A 9,249-nucleotide genomic window follows, 5' to 3' on the forward strand; every position below is an offset into this window, starting at 1 on the left:
TTTTGCAGGTTTCTATTCATTTAGTTCTGCTCTGATCTTAATTATTTCTTTCCATCTGCTAACTTTGGGTTTGTATTGTTCTTGTTTTTCTAGATCTTTAAGGTGGAGTTTTAGGTTGTTTGTTTGCCATCTTTCCATTCTTCTGAAGTAGCATTTAATGTGATAAATTTCCCCCTTAGTACTGCTTTTGCAGTATCCCACAGGTTTTGGTATAATGTATCATTATTTTTGTCAGTTTAAAGAAATTTTTTGATTTCCTGTTTAATTTCTTCTTGGACCCATATGTCATTAAGTAGAGTGTTGTTTAATTTCCACGTGTTTGTACAGTTTCCAGAGTTTCATTTGTTATTGATTTCTAATTTTAATCCATTGTGATCTGAAAAAATACATGGAATAATTCCAATTTTTTTGAATTTGTTGATACTTTCTTTGTGATCTGACATGTGGTCTATCATGGAGAACGTTCCATGAGCTGATGAGAAGAATGAATATTTTGAGGTTGTTGGATAAAATTTTCTGTTTAATTTCTGCCAGGTCCAATTGGTCTAGCATGTTTAAATCCTGTGTCTCTTTGTTGAGGAATCTTCTGTAGATATCTGCCAAGTCCAATTGGACTAAAGTGTTGTTTATATCTTGTGTTTCTCTATTGATTTTTTGCCTAGATGATCTGTCCAATGTTGAGAGTGGGGTGTTCAGGTCCCCCACTATAATGGTGTTAGTGTCTATCTTGTTCTTTAGATCTAATAGTGTTTGCTTTATAAATCTGGCTGCTCTGACATTGGGTGCATATATATTTATGATTGTTACCTCTTCTTGATTGATAGATCTTTTATCATTATATAGTGGCCTTCTTTATTTCTTTTTATGGCTTTTGCTTTAAAGTCTATTTTATCTGTTATAAGAATAGCTTGTTTTTCATTTCTATGTATGGTATATATCTTTTTCCATCCTTTCATTCTTAGTCTATATGTGTCTTTACAGGTGAGATGAGTCTCTTGAAGGCAGCATATTGTTGGGTCCATCTTTTTAATCCAGCCAGTCAGTCTGTGTCTTTTGAGTGGGGAATTTAATCCCTTTACATTTAGCATCATTATTGACAGGTGTTAATTTACTCCTAGCATTTTACTGATTTTTGTTTAGATGTCTTAAATATCTTTTGTTCCTTTCTTTCTGATTTTCTGTTTGTCTTCCATATTTGTTGGTTTCTTGGGGTGGTCGATAAACTATTTCTTTTTCTTTATTGTTAGCATTTTTGTTTTACTGGTAGGTTTTGTTCTTTCTTGAGTGTTCATGGCAGTGATGGTTGTTTTTCAGGTATCAAACCCAGTTCTTCCTTGAGAATTTCTTGCAAGGCTGGTCATGTGGCAGTGAACTCTCACAGGTTTTGTCTGAGAAATATACTATTTGTCCTTCATTTCAGAAGCATAGCCTTCCTGGGTAACATATTCTTGGATGGAAATTTTTGTCCTTTAGTATTTTGGATACATCATCCCATTCTTTTCTGGCTTTTAGGGTTTCTGAGGAAAAGTCTGATGTTAGTAGGATTGGGGCTCCCTTATAGGTGACTTGCTGCTTCTCTCTTGCAACTTTTAAGATAATCTCTTTGTCTTTGTGTTTTGCCAGTTTGACTATAACATGTCTTGGAGAGGACCTTTTTGGGATGAATATGTTTGGGGATCTTTGGGCCTCCTGAATCTGAAGATCTGTAACTTTCCTTACACCTGGGAAGTTTTCTGCTATTATTTTGTTGGATATGTTTTCTTTTCTTTTTTTGTAAAGATGACCGGTAAGGGGATCTTAACCCTTGACTTGGTGTTGTCAGCACCATGCTCTCCCAAGTGAGCAAACCAGCCATCCCTATATAGGGATCCAAAACCATGGCCTTGGTGTTATCAGCATCACACTCTCCCAAGTGAGCCATGGGCTGGCCCTACATTGAATATGTTTTCAATGCTATTTCCTTTTACCTACCCTTCTGGAATACCCATGATTTGGATATTTGAGTGCTTAAGGTTGTCTGTTATGTTTCTTAGGTTTTCTTCAATTTTTTAAATTCTTTTTTCTGGTCTCCCTGTGTTAATTCAAACAGCTTATCTTCAAGGTCAGAAATTCTCTCTTCTGCTTGTTCTAGCCTGCTGGTTAAACTTTCTGTTGTGTTTTTTATTTCATTGAATGAATCCTTCAGCTCCACAAGCTCTGCTACATTCTTTTTCAGGGCATTGATTTCTTTGTATATTTCTTCTTTCAGGTCCTGTATATTTTTTCTCATTTCATTGTGTTGTCTAACTGAGTTTTATTATATCTCATTTAGTTTCCTTAGAATTTTTGCTCAAAATTCCTGTCAGTCATTTCAAGGACTTCCTGTTCTATAGGATCTAGAGCTTGAGAGTTGTTATTTTCCTTTGGTGGTGATGTACTTCCTTGATTTTTCATATTTCTGGTATCATTTCTTTGGTGTTTAGTCATTGTGGCAGGGGTATCTCAGTCCACTCGTTCCACCCTGATGTCTGGCCTGGATCCTGAAGGGACTGCCAATCCTGAGCAGTGGGAACTAGCTCGGGCTGGTGGTCCTACAGGGCCTGCCTGTTCTGTCATGGTTGGCTTGGGTGTGTGGACCCATTGTCTCTTGGGTCTCTCTGGGCAGCAGGGACTGACCTGGGCTGGGGGTCCCACAGTGCCTGTCTGTTCTGGTGCAGCTGACATGGGGCACGTGGGCCTGGCAGCTCTCAGACCTCTCTGTGTGGCTGGCACTGGCCTGGGCTGGGCGTCCCGTGGTTCATGGCTCCTGCCTGTTCTGGCATGGCTCTCAGTCCTCCTGCTGTTGCTTTGTAATAGTTGCAAATTGGTTGATTTGTGGGACAGAGTGATGCTACAAACCTCCTACTCTGCCATCTTGACTAGAACTCTCAACTATTAATAATTATTAAACATAATAATCAGAAATACATTAATTAATGAGGTGGATACATATCCCTCCCACTTAGTTATATATTTGTGGCTGAATATTAGTCATTGCTAAGATGGGATAGTGTTCATCCTCAAATCTATTCTTGTTTTCTGTTTTTATAGATCTAACTACTGAGAAACCTGTGGATATAAATTTATAGAAAGGGAAAGACTTTGTAGTATCAACAACATCAATAGTTTGAACTTCTTGTTTATATGCCAATATCACATGGTGATCTATTATCAAAAAAATGCTTTAATGATCTATCAACCCAAGACTCAGTTAGGTCCTATCTCAAACTTTGTTGAATGCAAATATTTGCAAACCACCAGTCTTGTGAAAGGATTTATCCAGCCATCAGCTTCACTCGTGTTTTCAAATTTGACAGCAATGTTGAAATTGTTCTTTTTGCCTTAAGACGGTTTTATGCCTGGGGCAGCTGTGGTGGTCAGATCTGGACACAGGTGATAAAACTTTGGCTGGGAAGGGAGAACAGAAAGGGGAACTCACTGTTGCAGGCATATGAGTGTAGATGGAGGCCGAGGATCTGGAAACTGATCACCTTAAGACTGTCTATGCCATTAACTCTTTAAAAGCTGCAGACTTCCCTTTATTGTGCCAGCACCAGAGTGCCCAGGTTAATCTCACTTCACGAGGCTGTGTGCTCCGGCAGCGTTGCCAGGGTCTGCTTTGTAGGGACTTTAACCACTGCCTCCCTATATCAGAACTAGGCCATCGAGTGAGTGCCTAAGTTCTGCTGATTGCTCATCCATCCATTACTTATCTGTTTATTCCACAAACATTCATGGACAACTACCATGTGCCAGGAATGAAGCCATGGGCAAGAATCACAAAAAACACATGGGTCTCATCCTCAAAGAGTTCAATGCCCAGTGCCGGAGAAGGTGCCAATGTCTGGAACACCAGCCAGCATGGTGGGGCAGTGGCTGGGACAGGCGTGGAGCTCCCCACGTGACGTGGACAGGTGGGGAGGCTGGGGACTCTTCCTGGAAGGGCCTCTCACAGCCGAGCTTTGAAGGTTGGTGAGCAGTACCAGGCCAGCTGGGGGCTGGAATCAGAGGGGAGTCCAGTGGCCACAGGCCCACAAAGGGAAGTTTAAGGCAGGGAGTATCCTGGGCAAGACTGGAGAGGGGGCAGCACCAGACCCTGCTGTGCTGAAGGACGTGGAGCTTACCTGATCAGGCTGTGAGCGGATTAGATTGGAGCAATGCACGGCATAGTCAGGAGGATCTGATAGCATAACTGGGGGTGGTGGTGGTTGAGGGCGATGGGCGTGGAGCTTACCTGATCAGGCTGTGAGCGGATTAGATTGGAGCAACGCACGGCATAGTCAGGAGGATCTGATAGCATAACTGGGGGTGGTGGTGGTTGAGGGCGATGGAGAAGGGCTAAAAGTGAAAGCGAATTACTTCTTAAAACTGACAGACTTCATGGTCAAATGGCTTGGGGAGGGACTCAGCGATAGGGAACTATCCAGAAGGACTCCAAATTTTCAGCTAGGGTGACTTTCCAAGAGATTTTCAGGAGGGGGATGTGTGTCTATTAGGGTTGTGTCAAGATGATTCCCATACCCGCAGGGCATCAAAGCCAGGTGTTCAATTTGGCTGCAGACTTAGATGTGACAACTGTCAACCAGGTAGCAGCTGAAGTTGCTGGAGTGGACGAGATCAACGGAGAGCATGGAAGCTAGAAGAAGATGGGGCTGGGACTTGATTGTTATTTTCCTTTGGTGGTGATGTACTTCCTTGATTTATTCCCATACCCGCAGGGCATCAAAGCCAGGTGTTCAATTTGGCTGCAGACTTAGATGTGACAACTGTCAACCAGGTAGCAGCTGAAGTTGCTGGAGTGGACGAGATCAACGGAGAGCATGGAAGCTAGAAGAAGATGGGGCTGGGACTTGAGTTCAGGGTGTCTCTAGCAGCACGTCTGAGAGGAGAGCATGAGGGTTGGGAGGAAACTGAGGATGGAGCAGGGCTGGTGGAAGGGGCCGGTGAGATGCCCAGAGCCGGCTATCCAGGGAGGAAGTGGCGGCAGACAGGGAGACTTCTGGTGGAGGCTGGATCCAGACAGCCGGGGGTCAAGCTCCGGAATGTGCAGACAGAGTGTGGTCTAGGGCTGGCGAGGCTGGGGCCGCGAGGGGTGAGAAGGGGGTTTTCGGGGTGTGAGGGAACAATGCGGAGAGGCAGAGGCTGTACTCGAGAGCCGCGGGGGCAGGGAATGGCTGGCCGCTCCCGAGGCACGTGGAGGGGAGGACATGGAGCTGGGAACTGTCATCTACAACAGCAGTATGATGCGGGAACCCTTGAAGTCATGAAGGAGCAGGTGCTTATGTTTACGTTTGAAAAAAGATATTACAAACCCACCCACCCTAACTGGGGACCCTCTCTGCTTCTGTGTTTGTGTGGGTGGTATGTGGTGTGAGTGCGTGCACATGTGAACCTTCTCATGAATTCTATTTATATGTGTGTCCTCTATTGACTCCACTTAGATGATTTTTTGAGAAGTTTGCAATAAAGAAAGTGGTTAGTGAAAGAGCTACAGTTTAACCAGAGTCATTCATTAACCAGGACCATTTATTAATGGGGCAGAGTGTGTGGTGGTTTCCAGCTCCCGTGATTAAACTACATTGATTCAGGAAAGCCTGGGCCTGAACTCGGTTTGGCTTCCTGTGGACCTCTTGTGTGTGTAAGGCAGAAGCAGGACAGCGGCATGAGAACGTATTACCCTGAAAACCCGTTTTTGTCATGGGCATCTTAATCACCACTCAGAACGGTGTTTGTTTTTTATTGAGCAAGCGTGGTTGAGGCCACCTGGCACATGTAGGTGGCGTTACTTAAGTGCAGGCAGATGCTCGCTTTTCTCCAGAGTGAGGTTACAATCTAACAGAACTAAATACATCTCAGTTTAGAAATTGCTGGATGTATCTGGCCAGGTGAATACATTTGTAATTCTCTCCATTGATAGGAGGTCGAATTTGGGGGGCGCTTAGAGGGATGGGTGCAGAAATATAATGTATGTGCCTATTTCCTTTGATCCCTCCACCATTTGGGAGTGGAGCATGGGCATTTCACTTTATCCCGGTACTTCAGAGGCTTAGTGGTTCCGCTCAGGTGATCGGCTTGAGCAGAGCTGGACAGGGATCACTCTGTCATGGAGATAAAAGAAGTAGAGATGGCCCTGGCTCAGTTGTGCTCTCATCACCGACAGTGCAACTATCAAACATTTTATTAGAGAAAATGTCAGTTACTTGGCAGGGATCAGATGAAACACCTATTTTGTATGATTTTTTATTACCTGAAGTCCTAATTGATGATCAACAAACTATGATTTCTTTGGGATTTGGAAGTGGCTCCACACCAATTTTTGTTATAACAGTATTTGCGTGATAGATGTGGAAGAGGAAGTTTGCCCCTTCCTGGAAGGTGTGCAAGAGGCCATATTCTAAAATCGGATTTGGAATAAAACCAGATGCACCTTGACTCATTCTTGGACAAATCACTCAACGTTTTGTGCTCCAGATGACACTGACACACGTTCTGCCTGTTTCTAGGGCAAACCAAGGAAGATCACAGCACTTGCTCTGGCACCAAAACTGCTGAGGATCGTGTGCTCCGGTGAGGTTGCATTTCCATAGAGTTAAAGCCTATTTCCTTGAGGGCAAATCTTTAATTTTTTTTTTTAATCTTTAAAGAAATATTGTGTTGTAATTACTGATGCAAAGTTTCCTAAGATGCATTTTAAATTGCCCTGTCTTTTGAAGGAGAACTGGGTGTTTACGGGGTGACTGGTGTCACGTGGGTATGTGCTGGCCGCAGCAGGTGACCCATGTCTCTCTGCTCAAGCCGGGGGCTGCTGCTGAGGTGACCAGCACGTGTGCTTCTGTCAGCATGTGGCACCAGGCCTCTGACCAACAACATTCTGCTGGTTTCAATTTGCAGTGGGCTGGGGACTGGCTGATGATGGACTGTGAAGAGTCACATGTCAATGACAGTCACCTGGGCACTGGAGGAAGGCCAGTAGTCAGGAGGATGCTTTGGGCCCCACATTAAGGCAACTACTATAGGCAGTTATGGGCCATTTTGGGCTTACATGGACACCGTATTAGGCAGCCTCCAACAGCTGATTTGGGGGTCAGGGCTCCCTCTCCAGCCCTCGTGCAGTGCACTGTGACTCCCAGAGGCCACGTGTAGTTTCTCCCAATCTTGCATGGCTCTGAAATTCCATATTTGAATTCGATGGCATCTGTATTGATGAAATATGAGTAAGGGAATTGGAAATTTTTGTCTGCATGAAAACGTAGTTGAAAGCTTAAGAAAGATTAAAAAAAGCAAATTGCTAAAAATTAATACTGTTGTATCAGGTTTGGCAAGGCAACTGCAAAAGATTTGAGAAATCATAAAAATAGGGATGGACTCTGCTTTTTTATTGCTTTGAAAATGTCTTTAAATTCTTCCTGCACTTTAAAAAAAACCCCAAAATGAGACTCATAGGAAATGCACTGTGACTGTGGTTTGTTCTGATGGCAGCATCACAGCGACCTACTCTGCAGAGAAGGCTCAGCCCTATCTAGAGCTGGAAAGTGATGCGCGTCCAAGTGCTCAAGATGACAATAAACTGAGGTTAATAAAAGTCAGTGTGATGTCTGTCATCCCTCCGTCACTGTCCACCGTCTGTCTGTCATCCATTCCTCCAGCTGCCATTTCTCTGTGTCTGTCCATCATTTGTCATCTCTCACTCTATCATCTATCAGTCTCTATCATCTACCCAGCAATCATTTATCTATCACTGTCTGTATCTATCATCCATTACTGTTTCTATATCTATCCTCTATCTATTATCTATTACTATCTTATTTATTACCGTCTATCAGCTATTTATTACTACTTATCAGCTATTGATTATCTAGAATCTATCAATCACCCATCTATATCTATCTATTACTATTTATCTATCATCTATTTATGCATCACCTACTACTGTCTATGTATGTATCATCTATGTATCTATGTCTATCAGCTATTTATTACTACTTATCAGCTATTCATTATCTAGAATCTATCAATCACCCATCTATATCTATCTATTACTATTTATCATCTATTATCTATCATCTATTTATGCATCACCTACTACTGTCTATGTATGTATCATCTATGTATCTATCATCTATCCATATCTATTTATCTATTTATTATCTACCTATTAATTACTATTATCTATCTTCCGTCTATGTATGTGTGTATCTATCTTGCATCTGTCTTTATCGCTCTATCGTATCTATCATTTATCTAATACCTATTATTTACCTATCATCTGTCTATCATATATCTATCCATCTACCTGGAATAATGCCCTGCTCTAGGCAGTGTGGTCCACCCCCTACCAGCTCCACTCGTGATTGCACAGCCCTGATCTGTCTCCCACAGGGCTGAGCTTGCCCAGCGCACGGCAGAAGGAAGACACCAAGAGTTCTGGGTTCATGTGGACCCGAGTTCAAATGTTGTTTTTCCCACTCACCTACTACACCTTTGGTTTGGGGTCAGCTGCCGCACCTCTTCCAGCCTCCATTCCCTCATCAGTAAAATGAAGACAGGAATTTCTGTTTTGCCGTGTTTATAACGTTCATAATTTTTACAAAGTGTTTGGCCCACAGATGCTCAATACATCAGGTAATGGTGTCATGATGATCAGCGTTGCTGTGATCTTCCCTTTGGTTCAGTCGTCATCACCACTGCCACGTCGGAAGCTTGAGGGAGATTTGTGGCCACCACCAGGGGGGCAAACTGCCAGTGGGTTGGGGGCATAGGGCGGGGGCGTCATGCTGGTGTAGAGGAGCTGGGAAGTATCATGGACACTGCCGGCTTGGGACAGAGGGACAGCTGAACCCCCCATCTGGCTTTGCAGGAATTCCTGGTTCTTCCCATCGATGTGCCAGTCCATAATCTGGGTAAGTGTGTGCAGTCTGGTTTGTGTTTCTCAGACACAGGGGAGACAGAAGAGCGCATGCTGGGCAGGGAATGCATACATTCCTACCAGGGGCCCTGGCAGCTCCACGTCTGACCGCTGACAGAGCTGCACTTTGCAGGGACTGGGCTTCTCTTCACACCCCATGTGTACCCCCTCCCTGAAAAATCAGACACCCTGTGATGCCAGGAAGTCACCCCACTTGCAGATGAGGACATGGAGGGGTTTGCATTCACCCTGGGACACCTCCAGAGCTGGCAGTCGCAGGCCAGCAGCGAAGTCCTCCTTGCGCCCTTACAAGCCACCAGGCATGC

This window comes from Galeopterus variegatus, unplaced genomic scaffold (assembly GCF_000696425.1).
Source record: "Galeopterus variegatus unplaced genomic scaffold, G_variegatus-3.0.2 Scaffold962, whole genome shotgun sequence".
NCBI classification, from domain to species: Eukaryota; Metazoa; Chordata; class Mammalia; order Dermoptera; family Cynocephalidae; genus Galeopterus; species Galeopterus variegatus.